This window comes from Ambystoma mexicanum, chromosome 13 (assembly GCF_040938575.1).
Source record: "Ambystoma mexicanum isolate Mex_15411 chromosome 13, UKY_AmexF1_1, whole genome shotgun sequence".
Lineage (NCBI taxonomy): Eukaryota > Metazoa > Chordata > Amphibia > Caudata > Ambystomatidae > Ambystoma > Ambystoma mexicanum.
Genome location: NC_090938.1, coordinates 701,347,776 through 701,374,113, shown reverse-complemented (window position 1 = coordinate 701,374,113; position 26,338 = coordinate 701,347,776). Strand labels below are relative to the sequence as shown.

General features: G+C 47.6%; 1 protein-coding gene and 1 long non-coding RNA gene across 4 annotated transcripts in view; one reads left to right on the top strand and one right to left on the bottom strand.

The window, feature by feature from the left end:
• The window catches only part of LOC138521746 (uncharacterized), a 123,128-nt gene extending 122,015 nt beyond the window's left edge, over positions 1 to 1,113 (bottom strand). Inside the window, exon 1 of one of the 2 annotated variants that reach the window (XR_011283111.1) lies at positions 907 to 1,113. This is a non-coding gene — a long non-coding RNA (uncharacterized lncRNA). The remainder of the gene's footprint in view (positions 1 to 906) is intronic. The other variant, XR_011283112.1, reaches the window with a different exon arrangement.
• GABBR1 (gamma-aminobutyric acid type B receptor subunit 1) overlaps positions 1 to 26,338 on the top strand; it is an 844,797-nt gene that overhangs the window by 263,648 nt on the left and 554,811 nt on the right. Inside the window, exon 1 of one of the 2 annotated variants that reach the window (XM_069634795.1) lies at positions 1,554 to 1,570. The exons of the other annotated variant lie outside the window; for it this stretch is intronic. The gene's annotated coding sequence lies outside the window, so the exon portion shown is untranslated. Of the gene's footprint in view, positions 1 to 1,553; positions 1,571 to 26,338 lie in introns of those variants that run through there. 2 annotated transcript variants of the gene reach the window in all.

Below are 26,338 nucleotides of genomic sequence, written 5' to 3'. Positions count from 1 at the left end.
CCCCCCCTTGCGTCCCTGGCACTATTTCACGTGAGTATAGAAGACAGATGCTGCTGCTTTCCGCAATACATTCCCCATGTTGATCCTGGCCTTATTTATGTATTCCCCTTCCAGTGTTCACTGAAAGTCAGTGTTATATGTCCCCTACCTGACATGCTTTTTATGTCTTCATCTGCAAGTGCAGGCTTTTCACCCCTTTGTCTCTTTGATGTAGTCGATGGGGGTGAAGTCTATAAGGGAACACATTTCTCATCTCATGCCAAGTGAGGAAATGCGTTGTTTAATAAGTGAAGTTTCATAGTCGAAGTTTAAGGTGCACGGTGGGGTCATCGAGCTAAGCGCTCGTTTCACCGAGCTGGGCGTGGCCTGCGGCCGCAGGTTAAAGTCTTGTCAAGGTGACTCACCTCTCTTTCTTTTAATGTGTGTGAACTGACTACCATTAAACTGGGTAATACAGTGCTTAGAAGTGAGATGACTCTGGCAGGGCCAATGATTAGAGGTCCGAGCGTAGTAAGGGTGTTTAATGAGAGCCAAAGGACGTTACCACCTGGCCTGAGGAGAATGTCATTATGGCTTACTAGAACAATACACCTAAAGAGCATACAGTGGTTCGTTTAAATCTATGACAGACAAAAGGAGAAACATTGGAATGTTGGTACATAGGAATTAAACATGCCATCAGCACCTTGGCAGGGTTGGGGAGTTGGGTGTCTGGCGAGACACAGCCAATCAGGAAGCTTGTGAGGAGGTCTTTACCTTATGTAAAGCCCCTGCTCTGAGCATTCTCAGAAACGGCAAGCTGCCATCTTCTCTGCCGGGACAGCAGGTAAGTGTGCACTGTGTTCCTCCAGACCCTTTTCCCCCCACTGCAGTTTCCACATCCCTCATCGAGCCCACCGCACTTACTTGGCGCTCTCTTGTCCCTCGTTGGTGCCAGGTTCTCAGCGTTCCCTGCCGCAGCAATGGCCGCCATGGAAAGGGAGAAAGATCTACGTGTAGTTTTCTTCTACCTAGTCCATAGTGGCCATCTTGTTTTGTAGTTTTTTCAAGTTGAGAAACAGCACACACACCATTTCTCAACTTGAAAAAAACTATTAGCATCCCGGGATGACATGAAGGGATGCTAACAGCAGTAAAACCCTCTAGGGCTTCGTTCTGGCCTGCAACTCGGCCCCGGGTATTCTCTGACCCGGTAATGCCACCGCCCATCATGGTTTATTGCTTAATTATGGTCTCTTTCCAGTGAATTGTCTTCATTGCAACTGCCAACATTCCAATTTTCTAATAAAGTGTTACTGTCTGCAACTGTCAGGCCTGTATTGCCCAGCAGCTGTGGCCAAATAATGCTATTAGCAACTGCCCGGGTGCTTGCCAGACGGACCTCGGTCTGCTGCCTGTCCACCATCCATCTGACTCCCTGTGGCAGCACCTCCTTGACCTGGAAATGGAGAACGGACTAAGCCCGTCCTCAATTTCTATGGCATGGAGACGGTGCTCTGGGGAGCTGTTGAACAGGCAGTGGTTGCGACTGAGGAGGGAGTGGCTGGTGAGGACGGCCACGCCATCAGAGGTGACTACTGAGTGAGGGAGTGAGTGGGGGAACCACTGGGCTGCTAAGCCACAGGATCCATGGCTTCACTAGCAAATATTGCCCAGAAGCGCCAGATCCTGATTGGCTGTCAGGTTTCGAACTTTCTACCCAGCGAGCTAATTACTATAAGGCCCTCCACCTTTTGTTTTTTTGTTTCTGATAATAAACAAAACACTTGGAAAATATTCCTGTCTTTCTTCTCCAAGTTGACCCCTGTACACAATAATAACAGGCCTGCATTCTAACTTCCCACTGCCCGCATTGGCCTTTCTGGTGGACTTCTCCTTCTCTGCCCCCAGCATTCAGACACAGGGCAAACTAAGAGTATGCAAATTATCCCAGAGGGACGCCTTATACAGTGAATTGCACTATCAAGCCGCCATCTTTGTTTATCTTGTTATATTATGTTATAAAGCTTTTCTTTGTACTGTGCCAAATCACCACCATGGTGACCTCAGAGCACCTGGGCCTGCTAGACATTTGGCCTATTGTATCCCCACTAGGCCTTTCATGTCCGATCTGTGAAAGAAAGAGGAGCTTTAGAGGGAGAGGGAGTGATGAGGGTTGGGACGGGAAGAGAGTGGGGGTGGGGCTACCAGGTGGAGAGTGTTTGAAAAAGCGTGTTGGTCCTATATTGCTTAGGTCTGTTCAAGTGGTCCCTGAAGTTGCAGGAGAGCGCTCTTCCTCTTACTCCAAGGGTACGAACGGCTACGTACTATAGACATGGAAGCTGGGCGGAACAACAGTCGCTCTTAAATTAAGTTGGCTTTTGCTCCATGGGTCCACTGGGAGCAAGACACTGGAGAAGGCTGCCTGGGAGTTCATGGGGGGTACTATGAGCTTCAGGCCGACCTACACATTCGCCAAATGCGTTTTTGCCGATTTCGTTTGCACTTTTTTGTGGCAAAATGCATATGGTAAGTGGGGTTAAGGTATATATATATTTCTGAGGCTTGTGGAATCTGCTTAGATCACATGCTGTGCATAGGCTGACATCTAGTGGAAACTGCAGAGTATTACAGTTGTTTTTGAAATTCGAAAAGAGACTTTGTCAGGGCATGCCAGTAATATAAATAACCTATCAATACTATCCTTAGTGTGACGTCCACTGTACCCATGGTCCTTCACGCGTCGAGGTCCCTCAGATTGTTTTTTTCCTGCCACCATAGCCAGACGCTAAATTGCAGAGTTCTGATTTCGGCATAAAACCATTGATTAATCAAATTAAAGTTAGTTTACTCTTCCGATCCTTTATACTTTTCGATCACTGACTATTGATAACATCTCCGACAGCAGTGAAGAAAACGACCGTCGATTAAGACTCTCATTGACATAATCCTTTCAGCCTTGGAAGGCCACATCGGACCGATCGTCTCAGGATGTGGATCGATTTTGGACCCCCTGAGTAAATTCATGGACACATTTTTGCAACCGTTGAGTATGCAAACCAACACATATTTGAGAGACACTACTCATACCATCACCATCTTTGAAGAGCTACCTTTTGACCCAACTAACCAGATCCTTGTCACAATGGACATTAAGTCCCTCTACTCGAATATCTCTCAAGAAGCAGCAATAGAATGTACTCGAGAGTGGCTTACTAGAAACTCCTCACAAGACCGGGTTCCCACGAATTTCATCATAGAATTAATGACGATATCCCTCCAAAAGAATTTCTTTACTTTCGACAAACAGATGTACCTCCAAACTAAGGGGACTGGGATGGGGGCGGCATTTGCCCCGAGTCTGGCCATTTTATATATGGCCAAATATGAGGATGAATACCTGTTTCCCCCCTGAACCATGGGAGACATCAAGTACATCATTGGTATAGGTATATAGATGATGTCATTTTCATCTGGACGGGTGATTCGAGTCAGCTCTTACTCTTTTGGAAATGGTTGAATTCCTGCAATCCAGACATACAATTCACCATTGAACATAGTAAATCCAAGGTCCCCTTTTTGGACTTTACCATCCAACATTTCAATGGCAAACTAGTTTGTGATCTCCATCGCAAAACTACAGACAGGAATACTCTATTACTCCACACTAGTAATCATCCGTTGTACACCAAACAGAACCTACCCTATGGTCAATACCTGCGGGTACAGAGAAACTGTACTTTGAAAGAGGACTTTCTTACGCACACAAGAATGTTGTCACAAAGACTACAAGAACAAGGCTATCCAAAGAAACTTCTGGATCAATCTGCAAAAAGAGCACTTAACACAAATAGGGAACTACTCTTGCAGCCCAAAACCCCCCCGACCGATCCTGAGTGTGACCGCCTCATCTGCGTGGTAACGCACGGCAGACATACAGCAAAAATCAAGAGAATCATTCAGAAACATTGGCACATTGCCAAACTCAACCTACCAGAAGACCCATCACCGCGATTCGCATATAAGAGGGCCAAAAACCTTAAAGATCATTTAGTGCATTCCCTTTTTAAGGCAGAATCCTTGCAAACAGGACAAAGAACGTTACGTCCAATACAAGGGCATCATCCCTGCGGGAACTGCGTGGCGTGCCAATTCACGATGAAAATGAAAACTTTCAAGATTGGCCAGAGGGAATGGGTACTCAAAGATTTTACCAACTGCAAGAGTTCCCAAGTCATTTATTGTATTGAATGCCCATGCGGCTTGAGATACATGGAACAGACAATGAGATCAGTACATTTAAGGATCTCGGAACACAGATCCAAAATTCGTTGCAAAACTTTATCAGCACCTTTGGTATCACACTTTATGGAGGCTAGGCACTCTCCCAATGACATAAAATGGTGGGTACTAGAGAAAGTGAAGGGTGGAGCTGATTTAACTCACAGCTTACTACACAAGGAATCCAGATGGATTCATTGATTAGATACATACCACTAGGGATTAAATGAAATTTTTCAACCAGTGGTACACTTTGTAGACTTCAATACGTTCAACACCAGATTACAATTCAGCAGACCTTGCTCTGTCCATATCAATACACGTGTTGGTTCCAGTTATTTCTGATGGTGGGAACGGACACAGCACGACCACTAGATATGCGCACTTTTTTGCATACTTCATACACAGACCTTAGCAACAGTGCAGCCACTAAGGGGTTAGGATGGTTGCCCTCTCCTTTATTGCCCACAGTTAGGTATTTGCCAACACAATAGCACAATCTAGAGAGGCACATACTTTACGAAGCAGTTTTTTATTTATGAACTTTACATACTGCGCCGAGTTGCATACGTCTCCCGCTCATCGACGGACACAGACCCAGAGTCTGACTCAGGACCAGCACGGCAAAGGGAATCAGCCTGGTCTCCCTGACAACAGCACACAACATTGCATGCAGTGAGACGGGAGACGTAACTTCTGTGGTCACGTGCACCAATGCGGCTGCAGATCCTATGTCTGTCAAGCCCTAGCAACCAGCGCGCTTCCACTCTCGCGGAGACGCGAACGCTGCCTAGACACAGACGCATTCGCGTGTGTCCGGATCTCCGTGTAACCCACACCAACGAACAAGGTGAGCGCATTCACTATCCTAAAGCACGATTAGCGCTCTCCACATACAGGAGCCTCGACAACATTAATCATGCCGCCACGGAGCTTTCTGGGCATACAACTCACGGCATACCATATTTAAGGGCCACCAGCAGCTCCACGCATATGTTTGTATGAACAGACGTGTTTGACAACATGCATGACACACACACGCCCTCCTGACAACAATGTCCGTCTTATTTATTACAGACGGAGAGAACACAGGGGACCCTGCAGGACACACCATATCGGTTTGGGAGAAAGTTTCCCGCAGGCTGATCACGTGCAGGTACCCTCGTTCTAGATTTATTGCATACCCTATGCCACTCCACTAGTAGAAATGAGAGTAACACACAGTTCCACACGGGCTGTTCTTTTCTTTGACTTTTTAGCAGCAGCCGCACATCACAGAAATGACCAAGGAGGGAGATGTTTTCTGCACCTACTGGCAGATTTTACCAGCTCAACCTGGTCCACTCCTTGCCACGAGCATCCTTGGTATTCATCCAGGTAATCCATCAGGGCCCTTTGCACACCACAAACGGTGCCCTTACGTTGAACAAATAATGTTCCACATTTCCTGTCTTTTCCCTCCCCCTTTTTTACAAGACCTCTGTCACTGTGCTCTACACCCATAGGGACCACATCTAACACTACCAAGAAAGGGTCCAAGGCAAAGGTGCACCCCAACTGTTGAACTAACGAGGCGCAGCAGCAGCCGTATAAGAGGTGGAGGGATGGCCTAGCACTCCAGACCAGACACGACCCAAGACTTGGGTTTTCAGTATCGGCAGGTAATTGCACAGCTGATGTATTTGAGGCTACATTCATAAGGTCTGATATGTTCGGACCATTACCGAGATGGGGAATAATATTTTCTGTTTTTTTTGCATATCTATACAGGGTCTTCAAATGAGACGCCCTGATGAAGGCGGACTAACAAAACGTCTAACGACCGCCGAAACGTGTAGAACTTGATTGGTGACCGGGCTCCACGTAGGCATAAGAGTTCTTTAACTATAAAGAACCAGATACTAGGCTACATTGCAGCCCCATGACGTTCTTGCACCCTTACAGACTCCTGCATCTTTACTAATCAGAGCAATTGCCAGGGAAAGATACAGGGAGATATATATTTTTCCAGAACACCTACTAGAGGGTGCATAGTAAGGGATTGTATTTAAATTTCCCCCTTTTTTAAACTCACTGTTCAAGTCACAATTTTCTTGTCTGCTATGTTGTTCAATGGTTTGTTTTTGTCATAAATCATGAAGACAAAAGGTTTACTTTTACTATGATTTGTTTATTATTGTATGTTACACAGACATCACTGTTGAATTCAAACTCTTTTTGTACTTTTCTGCATATTAGGCACCTTACCAATGTGAATAAAAAGCACATATGAGTAAAAAATGTTTTCTCCTTCCAACTAGCTCAATTATCCCAGGACTTTAATGAGTAATAGAATTGTATAATTGATGGAACTCAGAGGTCACCCGCAAAGGAATTATCGAGTGATCCTTAAAAATTTCTTTTCAGATATCTTAGATTTAGGGTGGGATACATTCATATTTATACACATCGGGCTTCGGCCCACACAGTAGGGAGAGAGGGGGGAGGACATTGGAGAATGTAGTTACCCCTTTCATACATATCTTCGCCTAGCTACCATCATTTAATTATGGATAGAAACCCTTTCAAGTTCTGCCCTAAGTGCAATAAAAACTTTCTGTGGGTCAACAAGCACCTGGTGTGCAATCTCTGCCTCCCACGAGACCACGTTGAGGAGAACTGTTGAGCCTGCAGGCTCTTTAAACCTAAGACATTAAAGGACCGTAAAACTAAGCACTGGGCCCACCACGCCATGCAGGCCGAGGCCACCATGGACATGGACGGAACCTACAGCGATGGCAGCAACACCACATCGGACAGCGAAGGCGACAGGGAGACATCGGTTTTCCAAGCGTAAGCCCCCGACCCCACCAGACAGGCCGGCTGCCCTGTTACGGGGACAAATCCCAGCGGCTTCAGCGCTCACACAGCCCCTACCACTAAACACTCAGCCAAGGGCCGTGACTCGATGCGTACGTCGACCAATAGCCCACACACGACGTCTAGGTAGAGGTTCACAAGCTCCCTGTCCTCTGGGCACTCGAGGTCCCGATCGCTGCATGACAAGCTCCGACTGTTGAAAGACAGCACAGATGTTGTGCCTAAATCTGTTCCCGAACGTCGCACGTCGGCAGACGAGTCGTCTGGTCACTCCACAGCCGAAGTTCGACATTCTTCTTCGAAAATGGCAAAAAGCTCAAAACGGTCGGGAATAGCCCACCTAGTTAAAAAGCACATCCCTAAAAGCCTGCAAAAGGGGAAAGAGTCCATGAAGCACTCTTCTAAAACCCCTGTGAGAGAGATTCCCATCCACAAAAGGAAAAGGATTCTAATCACCACAAAGGGGACTCCTTGTCAGCAGCACTAAAGAACAAGGGACAGCCTCACCTTAGGTCCCAGTCACACCTCAAGGTCAGGCACTTCCATTAGACCCTATGTCCATTCCAAGCTCTGCCACATGGATATGCAAGGAAATTGATAGAGTCATGAGAAGGATGACTTTTGTGGCAAACGTTTTTGAAAAGAACCCACATTCTTTCCAAAGCTTGAAAAACACCCCGCTCACGGCAGCTGCCTCTAGTTCTCAAACCCCTGCAGATGCCCCTACTTTTCAGCCCCCTCCTAAGATGTCTCATCCTAATACCCTGGCTATTCCATCCCAGCAGGACCCACCCTTCATTGATCTGTATGACCCAGATACCAACACTGAAGACATTTATACAGTTCAGGAGGGCGAAGAACAAGACTATGGCGATGACGATGAGGAGGAAGATATGTATAACATAGCCTCTCTCATCACCCTAGATCCCCCAGAGGCAGATTTGCCAATAGACAACCAGCCACTTCAAAACGACATGTTCATTAAAGGGGCTGAGAACTTCCAGATAAAAACACAGGAAACTCAACAAGACAAGGACTTTGTTGAGGATATTCTGGGGGATAAGAAAGCCGTCACGCAGTTCATTCCCATCCTGCACTCCATCCAGAGGAGGATCCAGCCTTCTCTGGAAACACCTAACCTGATGCGTGCAGTTAATCCATGCATCGAAAAGCTCTTCCGTCCTGTCCCCACAGACCCTCTGTATATCAGGGGACAGCTCAAACCAGACCCTCTTGTAGTAACAACCACAAGAAAGAGAGCGGGAACACCCTTAGCCTCTTCGGAGGCACCACCGGATAAAGGGAACAAGAGACTATACACCATGGGGCGGAAAGTAGCCACTTCTGCTGCCTTTCAGGCAAGAATCGCTAATAATACGACACTTCTGGCGAGTTATGACTGTCATAAGTGGGACAAAGTGTCTGCGCTATTGTCATCAGCTCCTGAACCCCTTAAAACACAATTGGCCCAGGTAGCAGCAGAGGGCAGAGCAGTCTCTAGCTGCATTCTAAAAAATGATTTAGATGCTGCTGACAATGCGGCCAGAATTATTGTGGAAAGTACAATTATTACGCGCCATGCGTGGCTTCGCCAGTCTGGTTTCAAGCAAGAGACTCAAGCTACGCTTCTTAATATGCCTGTTGAGCCCAACGTCCTCTTCTACTTTATACCCTTATACTGCCACCCCATCCCCACCCTACCCATTTTAACCCTTTTACCCCATTACCCTTTATTTATTTAATTAGTGTTTGCAGTGTTTTTTGGTATTATGATCCACTCTGAAATGTACCACTCTGTAATGTTTTAGATATATTGGGCCTCATTACAAGTCCGGCGGTAACCCTTCTGGTGCTGCCGGCGGGTTGCCGCCAGACTTGCAATATCTACCAACACCTGGCTTTCCGGAAACAGTGCAGGATTACGATCCCGATGTTCCTGGAAGTCAGGCGCCGGTTAAATGTTAATCCCCATTCCCATTGGAGTCCCATAGGACTCAATGGGAATGGGGACCACGGAAGCGCAGCGCTTCCGTGAAACTCGGCGGGCGGGTGCCGTTCCGCCCTCCAGGTCTGACACTGGCGGGTGGGATGGCACCCGCTCGCAGAGTCGTACTGGACCGGTGCAGTCGTAATGAGGCCCATTGACTGGATAGCGCCTAGGGGATTTGACCTAGGGCCTCCATGGAGAAGCTCTGGCAAGACAAGCTTTGCTGGGACGCAGCTCTGCCTTTTTCAGGCCCAATTCCTTCCCTGTCTGCCATGAATAATGTGTTGTAAGGAGCAGGGCCCCTTCCATGCTTCTGGCTCCGTTGAAGGGAACGTTTCTGTGGAAACATGGGCATATCCCAGGTGTCGGAGATTAAAACCGCAGGTGAAGTCGCTGAGATCACTCATGTGTGTGCATGTGCACATGGCCGTGCCAGTGATTGGTAATGCTGGCGTCCATTAAAAAAAACATGGCGGCTGCCGTTATAGCACTTCTGTTTCTGCTCTGCTTTTTGCAAATATAAACGAGCTTGTAGAATCCTCACAGAACAAAGTTGCGATGTGGGCTGAGGCAAGAGGGGATTCTGTGCACCGTGTGGGGAAATACTCCGTGGGGCGGGGTGGGGGGGTGGTCATGTTCCATATGGAGTAGTATACAATGTATGCATAAAACTTTAACTATCCTTTTTGCACCATATTTTGTTTGATTTCTATGACGGAGTTGGGGCATGGAACAGAATTGCCATTCCCACCACCCCATCCTCTCCCTCTGCCATGCAAATGTGCAAGAATTTAGGAAACTGGTGCAAATGCTTTGGATTCCTATGGACTCCGTCTGCTTTTTATATCAGCTAAAAGCAGGCAAGTCCATAGCAATTTGTTAACACTGATTGCTATGTGTAAATAGCCTTGGCAGGTGGCATTTACTCAAAACAGGCGCACAGGCAATTACGCCTGCATTCGTACCTTTGTGTAAATGATAAAAATTGCTCGGAGGGGGGCTGTTATTTTTGCACTTATGTGCAAACTGGTCCCTTCCTTGCAATGTATGCTTTTAATGAACATTATCTCTACAGCGTGGATTCCCCCTCGCCCCACCCCCTCCCGTGTCCTGTTCCATGTGGGGTATTGTATTGCTCTCCCAAAGTGCACGGACAGTCATAAATCACCAGTACAATTACGGAGCCAATACTTTGAACGCAGGAAGACGCAATAACTTGCAACCACACACTCTTACAAAATAATGAGCACTTATACGGCTATTTATTCAAAGCTTAGAAGCAACTAGTGATAACATAGAAATAAATCACAGAAGAAACAGAGAATTCAAAAGAAGATACATCACCGTGAGCGTAACTGGATTCCTCATCTCGCGAGAAGCGGCTGGAAGACCCCGATAACAGCCAGGCCGAGAGCACAACAGCCCACAGGTATGCCGGACAGAAGCGTCCCCCCTCCGGCTGAAGTCTCACCTGACTGCTCAGGGGTTCCGCATATATGCACCCTTCAAAAAGGGGTGGCGATTTCTCGAACCTTCTGGCAACGCACTTGCGCATTGATGAGCAGCCGTTGGTTGCCAGCTGGGTCAACCGACAGCAGTGCTTTAAGTGGGGTAAGAAATTGAGAGGGGGCCCTCGTTTGGAGGCGTGGCCTCCATTGTGGGCGTGGCCTAAAAGTGCACAAATCATAGTAAGGTGCGCAAACAAATATATAAATGTATTTGAGCATTTATATATTTGTTTGCGTACTACTATGGTTTGTGTATTTTTCAAGCCTTCTTTTATATTCATAGCAATGTTACATATTTCTATGTTTATAAAAGGTGGCTTGAAAGTGCACACACCATAGTAAGTTACGCACACTTGTGTGCTTACCTTACTATGGTTTGTGTACTATTCAAGCTGCCTTTTATAAACATAGACATTTGTAACATATGTCTATGTTTATAAAAGACGGCTTGAAACGTAGGCATCTTTTATAAAGCGTTGAGGACGGACAAAACCCAAGGTGGCTTTGTCCGTCGACAAAGCTTTATAAAAGTTGCTTTGAATTGTGTACGATTCAAGCCATCTGTTATAAACATAGAAATATTTCTACGTGTATAAAAGTTGGCTTAAACGTACACAGTTGAAGGCATCTTTTATAAAGCCTTGCCAAAGGAGAAAGGCGCCTCGGGCTCAGTGATCTCTGCTCAGAGCACTGACCCCGAGGCGTCTTTCACTCTCTGCGAACCCGCGGGCTCCGTGATCTAATCTACATATTAGATCATGGAGCCCGCGGGTTCGCTGAGGGTCAGTGACCTGGCGAGGGGAACTAAGGGACTGTAGCTTCCTCTGATGGCCCCTCAGATGAGGGGTCATCAGAGAAAGTTACAGAAACTGACGGAAGTGCCAGCCAGTCACAGCGACGCTGTGGCTGGCTGGCACTTCTGTCAGCTTGCCTGACGTTAAACTGGCGGGCGCATCTCTCGTTGCGGCTGCGGCCGCGGCGGGATAATGCGTCCTGCCATGGCGTGATGGGGCTGGGGGGCCCCGGCAGGGCCCCGGCCCACTTAAAGCACTGACCGACAGTACCCTCAAGGAGCAAAGTGCCTCCCTCCTCTAAAAACAAGCACCACGGAAAACAGTCCCATAGCTCATAACAAGACATAACAAAGTTAGCTTTCCCAGCAGAAATGTCCTTGACTGCATACCAGGTTTGGAAAGCATGTTTTCTTCAGCATCGTGAATCTAGCTCTCAGCAAAATGAGTGCAGCTTTTCACTGCAGCATGAAGTAAATATCCATCATGGCTCCGAGCGCTCTCAGAATGCACTGCGCATCAGCGCCATGTTTTAGCTCAAGCATAACAATTCCACCCTTGGATATTTATCTTCCATAGCCCAGTGGCAGAGGAGCCGGTCTCTAAAACCGACAAAATATTAAAACTAAATTAGGAATGCATTGAATACAACAACAATAGCTAATATGATGCAAATGCAAGCAAAAGCGTAACACAGTGTACCCCCAACATCAGGAATCCATGAAAATAACCAATCCCGCCAATTCCCAGTATGATCTTGGGACACTTGAAAAATGAGATCCCTCAAACCTCGAATATGACTTTCAATGGATCGTGAATGGTCATTTAAATTGAAACAACACATACCTTCAACTGCGTTACACCCTAAATTATGCTTTAGCAATAGATAATCAACAGTAGCTCTGTTTTGCAAAGTTGCTTTTCTAATAACTTGACTATCAAGGAGTAATTCTTCTAATGCCTGAGAAGTATGATTAAGTCCTTTGACTACTAAACATGCAAATTTAATCAAAGGTTTAAACCCCCAGCAGCTAAACCCCAAACTCCCACTAATGAAAGGGTTAATGCTAGAACCTCAGCTTCTGATAACAAATGCAAATGTGAATCACAATCGGGGGATAGACCCACAGACTCGAAAGTTGACCTTTTGCTTCGAGATATCGCTGGGTGTAAAGGGAACATCATTAGTCCTAATCGAGTTAAGGCACATGGACCTCCGGAAATGTTAGCTGGAATATAAGTGTATGTGATGTTGCCACATGAAAAGAGCCATCCTGTTGGAAGTTTCACATGATTCAAATGACTGGCAGCTATCACTGTATGATTACAAGACATAGGGCCTCATTACACGGTAGGCGGTAAGCGTTTACCGGTACCGGTATTTTACCGGTACCGGTAAATCCTTAGCCCCTTACTACGAGGTCCCTTTGCGGGTTGGGGATTTTAACGCCCGCAATTTGCGGTGCTGTAATTAGCGCCTTCCCCATTCCCATTATGCCCTATGGGGCAAAAATGGGAATGGGGAAGGGCAATGGTGGAAGGGGGAATAACCGCCCTTCCAACCTTAGAATGGGGTGGTAATTCCCCTTTCCACCAAGGCGGTGCCGGTATTTTACCGGCATGAACCATGGCGCTAATTGCGCCATGGTTCACCGCCTACCGTGTAATGAGGCCCATAGTGTTATTCATGCTGGTACATGTGCGTGCCACTCGCAAACATAATCGTTGCTCAAACACTGTATGATTTTGCTGTTTGGTTAAATCGAGCTGTTGGCATTTGCCAATTTCTTTTGCATTGCATGTCATAACGTAGCACACATCGCCTTGGGTTATATTATAGGTTATAACACGTGTCAAATGTCTCCATTTGCGATCTGTCTCCTGGCAAAATCTGCAGTAGTCACAGACGGAAAAAGATTGCCTAATATCGAAATCTTTTTTTTTTTAAAACATTTATTTTATTAAGAGAGCAGGTTAGCATTCAGACCGTTCACAAAAGAAAGAATTTGACAAGGTATTGCGGCATGTACAGTATTGGCACATATATACAGAGTAGCAAGAAAAACACATCAAACATCCCACCTCATGGCGAAGGGAGAGGCGTAGCATCCTCGTCCGGTATCTGGGAACACAAATAAATACGCAACAGCGACCAAATGTCTTTGGGCCGACACTGTGTCGGGACCGATAAAACAAAAAGTTCTTCATCGTCGTTTACCAAACATAAGTCTTTTAAGAAATTGGCTCTGGATGGTGCAGTTGTAGACTTCCATGATTTAAGGATACAGCGCTTGGCGACAACACATGAAATATTAAATAAACGCCTCGTAGTTTCTTTCACCTTACCAATGTCACCAAGCAAGTACTTTAAGGGGGACAGGGTCGCCGGAATCGACGTTATGTCTTCGAGGAGTTCTGCCACCTCCCGCCAGAATTCCATAATCAAAGGGCCTGACCAGTACATGTGGTAGGGGCTAGCGTTTGGTGCATTGCACTTGGGGCAGGCTCCCGTGCAACTCTCAACAAATTTGGCCAGTCTGGCGGGGGCATAGTGGAGCTGATTCAGAACTTTAAACTGGATCAGCCGTAGCCCCGCGTTCATAGAGACAGATCTGGTGAGTTGACAGAAGCGTGACCACCGTATTTCATCAATCTGAGTGCCTGTATCCCGCTCCCAGGTCTCTCTTATCGTATTATGTGACGGGCAGTGGGTTTGTACTAGTGAGCAACGTTCCCTGTAAGGTGCGCGCCTGTGCGGCCGCGCATCTTTGATTTGGGAGCCGCGCATATTGCACATTTTACCGCGCACTTGCTCATTTTGCTGCAAATCATTTTTTAAAATGTTTTTCCAATTTTTTTTTTATAAAACACATTTTTTTCGGGGGGCCCGTTGGCTGGGCTGGTAATGTGCTGAACAAACTAGGGTCCGACTAGGAGGAGGATGGCCCTGTCAGCAGCACTCAGCACTCGGCATGAGTCTGCTTCGGTTTCTAGGGCTTCAGGAAGGGGCCTGCTGGCATGGGCGTAGGATACAGGGGGGTATGGGGGTGACAAATCCCCCCCACAATTTTAAGTGGGGGAGATACAATGGCCTTTATCCCCCCCAGTTTGTGTGTCCTGTGTCCATCAAGTCTGTGCACTGGTGCGTGCAAACTTCAGACTCTGAAGTTTACACGCAGCAGGCGCAGCCCAACGCTGTGGATTAGATTCCCCATGGCATGATTGATTTCATTCACACTGTCCAACAGTGGGGGAGGGGGAGGGGGAGGAGAACGAAGCAGGACCACGAGCAAGAGTTGTTGACAACTCTTGCTCGTGTTCCCCTCCTCCCCCACCCCCAGGGAATACGGCACGTGCCAGTCCAGGCTGGGCTGGAGTGCGCAGTGCACTTCTGCGCAGCTTGCCAGCCTCCTCCTCTCACCTTCAGAATCAGAAGCCAGCAGGCAGCAACGCATGCTGTGGCTTCCGAGACTCGTGATGGTGACGATTTTGTCTGCTTTCTCCTTTCTGCTGCACAGGTTGGTTAGTACATATATTCTTCCAAATCTAAAATGAATTATTTATTCCTTCCGTTGTCCCTGACGTTACATGGAAGGAACCAGTGAGGCCCTCTCTGCTGTTGGTCGAAGCTGTGCTCTGGTAATTGTCTGCCCCTCTTCTATCAGGGGCCTGTTGGTTCTCATGTGTCTGCTACCAGCTCCCTGAAGTGCTGCTCTTGTCGTAAATCTTAGCACTACACTTAATTACACAGACCTTTATCTCATAATGGAAGCAGAAAAGCAGAGGGCACAGAGGCGGGGGTTCAGTTTACAAATACTGCTATTTCTACAGTCGCTCGCTGCTAATGTTGTTATTACACAGTTATTTAAATCCGGAGTATTGGTTCATCAGCAATACTGCCGCCTTTATCCCAAAATGCACAGCAGACATTTCTTTCATTCTAAATTGAAGAGCATCATGACTAGCATACATTGTTCCAGAGGACTTTATGTTCTGTGTCACAGAGAAGATCCCAAAGACTGCATCGAACGTGTACTTATTGCTAAAGCAACCCCTGCCCATTTAACCTTAGACGTGTAGGTGCATGGCACTAATCAACCCACACATATGCCAGTCACCGTTGTAGATACGCTTCTTGGCACAGGGTTTTATGGGGCCTGTTGGATGAGTAGGGTGCAGGGATCCCTTGTCTGTCCGGCCGTTTGTTTGTGCCCTTCTTCAATCCCTCAAAATAATCGAGCCAATGAGTCAGTGCATACATCCGTAATGGCATGCTTTGATATTTTGGATTTAGAAAGATATACAATAGCAGGAATAGCAGGAAAACCTACAACATGTAGATTGAACAATAACATGCACCTTTCTAGTTGGGCACAGGGCAACACTTTTACGTATATCCTCCAATACACGCATGCTTTCAGTGAGCAGCAAGACTATTTGTGCTATGCGTTCTTTCTGAAAGGCCAGCGAAGGACCTGCAGCCTGTTCCGCTTATCAGCGCTTAAAATGAACAGCTTCTCACACAGGGCGTGGGGGGGGTCGACTCGTTAGCCGTGGACTCTGGTTGGTATATGTGTAGGGGCGGTGGGTGGGAGCACATATCAGTTGGAGCAATAGGAGGAAAGTGTTTTTGCACCCGAACCCAAAGGCTTTGAAAAAATGATGAATTGCTTTCCTCAACACCTTTTGGGTTCGGGTGCAAATAATGACACGCACTTAAATAGTGCATCCAAAATCTGAAGAGCCTGAGCTAACACAATGTTTGTAATAAAAGCAGGTCCAATTGTCACTCGTCCTTAAGCTGATTGTCAAGCATAATACATTCCAATTTCACATGCTCTGCCCACGGAGTATACACACACTGGCAATATACAGACATCACAAACACATAGTTTCACAAACCAAAAATCCACTTACCTTTTTAATTGGTCTCCTCGTAATGGCAGCATGCTGTACACTAGAGCGTGCATGAAACACACACAGACAGAGCGATGCATACGATAAGTGTGAATCCATATAGATATCACGTTGAAAAGATCGGTCTAGCTAAAATAAATGGTTTTACTTTTTTTTTTTTAATCGAAGGATGTTTGGGATTTGTAACCACGTACTAGGATTGCACTGTATATTATGTATTCATTAAAAGAAATCAAACTTTTAAAAAAATGAACTATAAAATGTTAACAATGCAGTGTGCCCCTTCCATACACACATTTATTTATTGTGCATTTGTTAGCCGCTTATGCAGTGAGTGAGTACATTGTGTTTCAAAGCGCCCAATAGAAACTGCCTGCATTGGCTAGGAATCGAACCAGGCCTCCCACAGAACCGCTAATGCCTTGTCTGCTTTGAGCTCCAAGTGCCTGCCAGTTATTTTCGTTTTTTTTTAAAGCAGTCTTCTGAAACATAATGACTTAATTGGAGCTGTAAACTGCTACTGATGTAATAAACATGTCTGAGCCAGGTCTGCCTTCAGCCACTCAATGAGGTCCTGTTAAAAACAAGCATTGACAAAGCCAACAGTTTTGGCTTGTGGATAAATATTAGACATTTGCCAGGGACTGCTATTATATACCCAAGCACTCTCACCATTTTGCAGCTGCTACCATCAATGGTCAGGTAACACCACCATGACATGGCCTGGCAAATGCATTACCCATGCCTACTCAAAAGTCAAAATGTTTGACATTGCCAGTTTTTCTTGCATTATGCAATAGTTGAGTAGCGCTGTAACTTTGTGTTTTGTACTGCTTAGGCAATACAAAAAAGAGGTTGTTCAAAAAAGTATGTTTGGCTTTTAAGCATTTGGAAATGGTTTGAAAATACAAAACCAATTAGAAAAGTATATATACCTTTAAATAAATCAGCTCAACAAAACGTATATGCTTCTCGTTGTATTTGTCCCCTATTGAACAGAAGACATAGAATGCACAGTGATTGGGCCCATACAAAAATGCTCTGATTTATGGCAATGTGCAGACACACAATGAACACAATTGATACAGTTGCTTGCTTGGAGTCATTTTTCAGCACATGAATGCATATGCTGGGCGGAAAATGTCCCAGGGGCTGCTTTTAGCTCCAGGTCAGGGTATCTTTATTCGGATCTGTTCACACGGGTGCGATGGCCATCCCTGTAGAAGAGCACGTTTGCACATGCATGCCCCCAATATGTTTTCTCTGGGCTCAATTTTGTTGAGGAAGGCTAGGAACTAGTGGCGATTTGGGCAAGTTAGTGGGAACTTGGTCAGTATGTGTTGTTGTTTGCACAGGTCTCTTTACCCCTAAGGCCCAGGCGCAGTCCCTGCAGTCTGCAGATTAGTGGAACAAAGAATAGGAGGAGAGGATGGATGGAGAGGGAACAGATTTCTGATAAGCCTGAGAGATGAGCTAAAGTCTTGGGAGGAGAATAGAGCACCCAAATGTCCCTTGAAGTAGAGCTTTTTGTGCCGCAAATTTGCATTCCTCGCTTGCACACTGTGGAATCTGACCACTAAGCCTTGCTCACTGGTGGGGAGCTGCGCCGCCGCAGCCGCTGCGCCACCGCTGACCACCCCCGGTCTGGCAGCGCATCACTCAGTTGCGCACATGACTGAAAAACAGCCCGCACACAACTATTCTTTGGCGCACACAGCCCAGAAAAATTAGAGGGAACATTGCTAGTGAGTATACCAACGAGACCCCTTTATTGTGACTATTAGGGGATACTATTGCCCTAATACATTCATGTACCTGGGGTTCCAACGGGAAAGATGGCCATCTAGCCGCAAAAGCAGTTTTCATACGATGATATTGAAAGCGTTTAAGTGGGCCTCCTCCCACCATCCCGATGAAGTCAGCGAGTTCACAGAATGTGCCATTTGGGAACATGTCCCTTAGTGTGAATAACTTGTTAGGATCCCAGGATTGTTGAATGGCTTTATCAAATGTTGAGGATATACTCGAGAAGTTCCACAGGGGGACCTCCAGGTCACAGGGGGTCTCAAGGCCTAATCTGTTATATATCTTGGCCCAGGCGCGTATGGTTGTATATACCGGGTCAAACGGGCATGTGTCTCCATAGACAGGGTTAAGAAGAAGTGATCTGATGTCATTGGGGGGATCAGCATGTTTCTCCATGGGGATGTGGGGAGATGTGTCATCAGGGTCAAACCAGTGTTTAACAAATTGAGCCTGTGCAGCCAGATAATATAGTTCAAAATCTGGCGCAGCAATGCCACCCCGTGAGAATGGTTCCACCATCTTATCCCACACCAATCTGGCCGTCTTCCCATTCCAAACGAAATTAGAGGCGAGCGACTTGAGTTTCATGAAAAAGGACTTGCCGGGCCATATCGGAATGTTGTTAAAATAATATAAGAGTTTGGGTAAGACTACCATTTTGAGAATAGCCACTCTCAATCAGCATTATTCAGAGGAGGCCTTCTAAGAGCTCGTTTTGATTTATGGCCTAATTACGCAGTCCAAGCTAGACGTAACCTGAGATCGCGAATGCTTACAATATGTAGATTCTGTAAGGATGCAACTACAACTGAGTCCCTTGAGCATTTAGTCTGTCACTGTGTCCAATTAGTAACCCTTAGATCACGGTGCTTCTCAAAAGTGATTAGCATCTTAGCAACTATCGACCCTGAAATGCGATGGTCGTTTTTACTGTGTTTTAACAATTATTCTGTTCAGATAGCTCTATTTAATTTTCTATCTGCGGTGAATTGGGACATTGATAAATGAGGAAAGTTACACTCTCAGGCAGCCTATATCTGATACACTGGCAATGATTTGTTTGATCTCCTGGTGAAACCTAGTTCTGTGAATTATCTGATTGTAGTTGATCCAGAGTCTAAGGCTTAAGGATAATCCGGTTGAAGTATGTTGTATGCTTTGGTCTTGGCCTTGGTTTTTTGCATCGTTATGACAACTTGGCTGCTTGAGTATGTACATTATCTATGAATGTAACCAAATGATTTGTGTATTTATCTTTTTAAAATGTCTAATTTTGTATATTGAAAAGTTGTTTATAACAGCTAACTCAATAAAAAAAAAAAAAAAAAAAAGAATAGCCACTCTACCATACAAGGACAAGGGAAGGCTAGCCCACGTTTGGAACTTGGTCGTCAAACTTAGTAACAGTTCACCACGGTTCTGTGTATATAACAATTGTTTGTCCCTGGCCACCATAATACCCAAGTAACGTACTTGAGTCGGGGTGGGCCTAAGCCCAGCAATTGCAGTGATGTTACCCGTACAATCCGTAAGGGGAAATATTTCGGACTTGGGAACATTGATTCTGTACCCTGAATATTCCGAGAACTCATGTATGTCTGACATTATGTGCTGTACGTTCTCTACTGGGTAGCGGACATATAGCAGGGTATCGTCAGCATATAGTGAAATGACTGGGGGGGGGCGGTCATCCTAAGCCCTCTATGTGAGTGGTTCTGATGTATATGTTCCGCCATCAGCTCGATAGTAAGTGCGAAAAGTATAGGTGAAAAGGGACGGCTCTGCCTGGTACCTCTGTAGAGCCTAAACGAGGGGGACAAAGTGGCGTTGGTCAGAACCTTAGCAGTCGGGTGAGTATATAGTAGCTGTACGCATTTGATGAAGTAGCGGCCAAAGCCAAATCGTTCAAGCACCGGGAAGAGATAAGATCAGGACACGGAATCGAAGGCCTTCTCGGCATCAAGGGCCACCACGGCAGCCTTTGTTGTGGGATCAATGTGTGCCATAACATTAAACAAGCGCCTCAGGTTGAGAGCTGTAGATCTAGTTGGTATAAAGCCCGCCTGGTCTGGGTGAACAAGGATCGACATGTACGGCAGGAGCCTGGTGGCTAACACCTTGGCGAAAATTTTCGCATCGGTATTAATCAAGGAGAGCGATCTATACAAACCCATGTCATGTGCAGGTCTACGGGGTTTCAGGAGGACAGTAATAATAGCTTCGCGCGTCGATTCTGGAAGGTTCCCTTGATCCATCGCCTCCTCCCACACCTTTAACAGTAGGGGGGCTAGTTCAGTCCTAAATTCCTTATATAGTTCCGCGCTAAGTCCATCCGAGCCGGGGGCGCGGCTCCCTGACAGAGATTTAATGGCCTCTACGATTTCTTCAATAGTGATGGGCTGATCCAGTATGTTACGGGTCTCAGTGGTCAGTGTAGGGAGGTCTAGGCTATCCAAATACCGGAACGTGTCTTCTTTACTTTTGATGTCATGATTGGAATAAAGGGAGGAATAAAACTCAGCGAAGGTGGAATTAATGTCTTGCTCCTTATTAACCAAAGCCCCAGTGGGTGTCAAAATACCAGGGATTGGGCTCCGATGTCTATCTGTTTTAAGCATGGTGGCTAAGAATTTCCCGGCCTTATTACTCTCCCCATATCTACGGGCCTTGGCAGGCGAAGCCATGTATAAGACTTCCCTGCTGGCTAACGCGTTGAATTCCTTCAACGCGACATGCATTTGCGATAGTGTTGCCTTGTCCTGTGTGGCGCTATATTCAGTTTGTAACAGGCCTATTTTAGTTTTGACTGCGCCCAGCTCCCGTCTTACAGCTTTAAGCATACCCGTGGACTTGCCCAGGATAGTACCCCGGATCCAGACCTTGAATGCCTCCCAGAGAGTAGAATAAGTGGTTACCGATCCCTCATTTATTTCAATAAATTCCGTGATCTCAGCATGGAGGGCTTCGCAAATATTAGTGTCCCTGAGTATGGCGGGCGGCATTCTCCACCGTCTAACTGGAGGTGGGGCATCACCCAGCTGAATGCCAAGTGTTACTGGTGAGTGGTCAGAGAGGGTACGGGAGTGTATTTCACAACTGGTGACCATGCCGGCCAGGGGTGAGCTAATGAACCAGTAATCCATACGTGAATGGGAATCATGGACAGAAGAGTAAAAGGTGAATTTCCTCTCAGTAGGGTGCAGTGTGCGCCAAGCGTCTACCACATCCATCTGTTCCATCAACTGCCGCACAACCAATTTGGCTCTGGAGGGGGCCCTGGGGGCAGTAGAGGACCGATCAAGGGACTGGTCCAAAATAGTATTGAGATCACCGCCCCAGATTATCAGTGCCTCCCCTGACGTAGTCAGCATATCAAGTATCGTACAATAGAACTGTGGATCGTCCACATTTGGCCCATATGTATTAACAAGTATTAATTGGTATCCCGCCAACTCCCCCCAGACTAGTGCATATCTGCCAAGCGGATCTATTTTACTGGAGTGGTATTTAAAGCACAGCTTGGGGTGTATGAGGGTTAACACTCCCCTAGACTGTGTTGAGTATTCCGTGTAGTATCTCTGGGGGCCCCATCTTGGCAGGAATGCAGAATTGACATTACCAAGTGTGTGCGTCTCTTGAATGAAAAGAATATGAGGATCGTGGCGTGTAACATATGCTGCCACCTTCCTCGCCTTCACCGGGTTGTTAAGCCCGCAAATATTCCAGGAGAGTAGCTTGACTTCTAAGCCCCTATCAGCCTGTGCCATACCCGCATGTTGTAAAAATCATCTGTCCGTAGCCTCGCCCCTGTCGCAAGTGATGCGGCCATTCTGCCATGCAACCGCTCTCTGATTTTAACAATCGAACTCCTTTAAACAGAAACTCCCTAAACCATCCCGATCTGACACCAGGAACCCACAACATCTGCCCCAACTTTGTCCCACCCACCGCCCACATCAACTGCGGAATATTGACCCACTCAATAACCGTGGTCAAGCTTGTTTTGGCATTGACCAAACTTCCGGCCAAAGCCAACCTTGTATTCGAATGAAACCCCCTCAGGTGGTCCAAATTTCCACACCAAGAACACCCATTTCCAACCCCTCTTACCTCCCTCCCACCCTCATCATCACCCCCAACTTGACGATGTACCCAAAAACAATCGTGGAACATTCCCGGGGTAGCCATGTTGCCTCACATGGTCGCCTGATTGGCTCCAATCTCCAATAGTCACATGGAATGGAGCCGCCCTGCTTGTAGGCCCCATAAGGCTGCAGTGGATACTACATAAGGATACAGACCAATCCGGTCGCCGGAGATCCCTAGTCCTCGGGTCTTGGTCTATTGTTCTGTGCCGGCCTGCCCCCCCTCGGGGGGAGAGGTATGGAAGTCTCTATATACTGTGTGGCCTCAGTCGGGGATTCGAAAAAATGCACCCTACCCGCATTTTGGATCCTCATCTTTGCCGGGAACATCAGAGCATATGGAATCTGGCGGTCTCTAAGGAGTCTCTTGACTGGTTCATATGATCGCCTGCTCGCCTGGACCCCGGCAGAAAAGTCTGGATATATATGTATTCGGCATTCCTCGTGTTGAAGCGAACCAGCCTCCCTGGCCAGCCGCAGGATTGTGTCCCTATCTCTATAGTTAAGCAGCCGTGCAATTATTGTGCGAGGGGGAGCACCTGGTTTGGGGGCCGAGGCAAGAGTACGGTGGGCTCTCTCCACCAAGAAATGTTCAGAGAATTACTCAGGACCGAATAGTGTTTTAAGCAGTTGTTCAAGTTGTGTCTCTATTTGGCCTTTCCCAAATGACTCCGCCACGGCGACCACACGGATGTTATTACGTCTTGATCTAGATTCAAGATCCTCGCATTTATGTTGCATTTTAGTCATGGCTTCCTTAAGCTGAGCGATGTCACGACCATGTTGTGAGATAGCGTCTTCGTTACTACTAATTCTATTTTCTGCATCAGTGACACGTATGCTCTCTTTTTCAACTCTTGCCTTCAGGGAGCCAATGGTAGACACTATATCGTCCAGTTTCATGTTCACTGCTCGGAATCCATTTTCCACAAGCATGGTCAGCTTGTCCTCCCGTCCTTCAATGTCTGCGGGTGGGGTTTCATTAGCGTCAGCGTGCACCTCAGTTATGGCGTCCGGCGCCTGGCTGCCGGTAAATGCATCCATGGGACCCTTCCTCTTGTTACTGGGCGTCTTGCCTCCCTTCCCAGCCCTGTGCGGCTCGCCCATGGTGCCAGCCCCGGCCCGTTGTTTATGGATATTCAGCGAAGCCACCTGGATCAGGACGACAGAGTTTGCCGCTGGGGCAACAGGGGTCCTCCGCCTCACCCCCCTTGCTCCCAAGACGTCTGTAGATTTTCCAGCAGGGACCCCAGCACCAGGGCACCAAGGCCCAATGTTAGGCACCAGCGATGGATATTTTCTCCCACGTAGTTAGGTGTCAAAACTCAGGGCGCGCCACAGTTTATGCCAAAGAGGGCCTATATAGATGACTGGGTGTCCACCAGCGCGTGGGGTCGGCCAGGCCACCAGCACAGGGCTTCATGCGCTAGGGCGACCTTGCCTGAAGTCGCCAAAGGTAGTGTAATCTCCTGCGTATGTGCACCCACGACAAACAGATAGTTCTGGATCGGGACCGGGAGGCAAGGACTCCGCAGCAGACTACACGGATGTCGGGCGTGCAATGTAATATCAGGAGCAATGTTGCCCGCTAGTAGGGCGTTTCCGTCAGTCCCCCCTCACTGGCACAGGGGCCCCTCACCTCCCGCTGCTTCACGAAGCCGTGGGCTTTGGCCTCCGTAAATTTATGTAATGTCTTAGCGGGCGTGGGCCCGCACGTAACACAGAGACCGGCTTCCCGTCCACCGGCAGTGTAGGATCACTCGGGGCCAATTCCTCCGCGCCCCACGTGCCGGCTCCCTGCCACGGGCAGCCGCGTAACAGGATGTCACGTGTCTAGTGGCGTCTCTGCCGCAAATTCCGGGGTGTGGGGCCACAGAAGAGTAGCGGGTATCGTACCTGAGGGGGGCACAACGTCTCCTTGTCTTAACGGCCGAACAGCTCTCAGTCCGCAGCCCACGGCTCCGCGTTGCCTCTGTCTGGAACTCCGAGCCGGATTGCGCTCCCAACACCAGTCGGGCCAAATTCAGAGCGGCGTAACTTTGATGCCAGAGACCGATTTCCACCAGGATTTGGAGACGTTGGGGACCAGACCTCGGCTCGTATACACAGCCATTTGTGGGTGCTTAGGTGGCTCCAAAACGGATGTTTTCTGGGCGGATCTTGTACTGGAGCAGGAGCTCAGGATTCAGGCGGCCATCTTCGTCGTGCGCAACAGCGCCCCCCTAATATCGAAATCTTGAACCAAAGAATCATTGTGTGTGACGCCGAAAATATGCTTTAAAACCGGAACTGGCGTCGGCACTGCTACTAAGCACGTAGTCAATAAGGCATCAGCATTGGGCACATCAGTAAGGCAAAAGTGCGTAATGTTGAGCACCTGTTGTGCCAGGTATTGTAACGCTCACCTGATTCCCACGGAGGCGCTGACCCAAACTGGACTGCTACAGTTGCTTCTATGACTATGATGAGGCGTAGAACTCGGAAGACGCTCTGGGCAGGACTTCCGAATATTCACTGTCTGGCTTGTAAGGTGAGTTTTCTGCAAGTGGAAGAAAAAGGGGTAATTACAAGCTGGTTGGATAAGTTCTCCCACCAATCTTCTGCTTTTCCCACTTCTTGGTTCTCGACTGTTCTCCACGAACTCTCACCTTTGGTTTAGTAAAGCCGAGCTCTCCATCCTGCTTCTGGTGCAGGGGCGCGTGGAATCCAGTTACATCACTGGATGATTTCAGTGTTAAGCTCAGTGTCCTTTTATGGCTTGTAATAGTCCTTCAGGTGCCGAGGAGCTGTTGGCGACACCACCACTGCTGTGCAAGAAGAGGCTCGTGAGTATAGAAGATCTGAGGCCGCTTCTGAAGGAGCACCCTTTTATAATGTCCTTTTCTGTCTTTCAGGTGCCGAGATGCTGTGGACGATGCCGCTGCTGTTGCACGTGCGGTGGCACGTAAGTATAACTGAATTGTGGCCGTTTCCAAATGGGCGCCTCTGATAATGTCTTTTCCTTCCTTTCAGGTGCCGAAATGCTGAGGGCGATGCTGCCGCTGCTGCGCGTGAAGGAGCGCGTACGTATTACTGAATTGTGGCCACTTCAAAATGGGCACCTCTAATAATGTCTTTTCCTTTCTTTCAGATGCCGAAATGCTGAGGGCGATGCTGCTGCTGCTGCGCGTGAAGAAGCGCGTAAGTATAACTGAGTTGCGAACACTTCGGCTCGGACACCACTAACAATGTCTTTTGTCTTCCAGGTGCTGGGATGCTGCCGAAGCGAAGGCCGCGGTGAACTCCGGTGTGATCACGGATGGATAAGGTAAGCGAGCGCAGCTGCGAGCGTGTTGCCCATTTTCTAACCTTATGTCTTTATTTGCAGGTTGTCGGAGACTGGACTCTTGTGGCTGAATTCTGGTGAGTAGATGTTCCTGTGCCTTTTCTTCATCCACAGGTTGCTGCTCGAGAAGCTGTGGGTGTGTCTGGACCTGGAAGGCAGGAGCCGACTCGGTGAGCGTCCTGCTGCTGTTGCAGAATAACGCGAAGCACGTGAATTCTATCGGGTGTGGTTTAAATAGTGGAGAAGTGCTTTGGTGCGTATTCTTCCTCCAGCCTCACCCAGGTAAGAAAAGAGTTCCTGTAACAGAGGATTGGTCCCTCCCAGCCAGTGGCTGGGACTTCACCCAGCTTGGATTGTTCTAGGTGAGTATGCAGCATGGTCTGCCACAGGTAAGTCCACCCAATCACTACTGCACACTTTAAGAATATGAGCCCGGCGCCCATGGCGCCGGGACTGTGGTTCCTTATGAGCCTGGCGCCAGAGGCGCCAGGACATGGTCCAAAGGGCCCCTGTAGGGGTCTGCTGGAACCGGGGGTGTGGATGATGAGCCTGCTTCCGGGGACGCTGGGCCAGTCTTGGCTCCTCGGGAGTAGCGCTCATGACAGCACCCCCCCTCAAGGCCCCTCCCAAACTTGTCCTCCCCGGGGGTTTTAGTTTATCGGGAAAGGTTCGGTGGAATTTCCTGACTAGACGAGGAGCATGGACGTAGTCATAGGGTTCCCAGGATCTTTCCTGGGGTC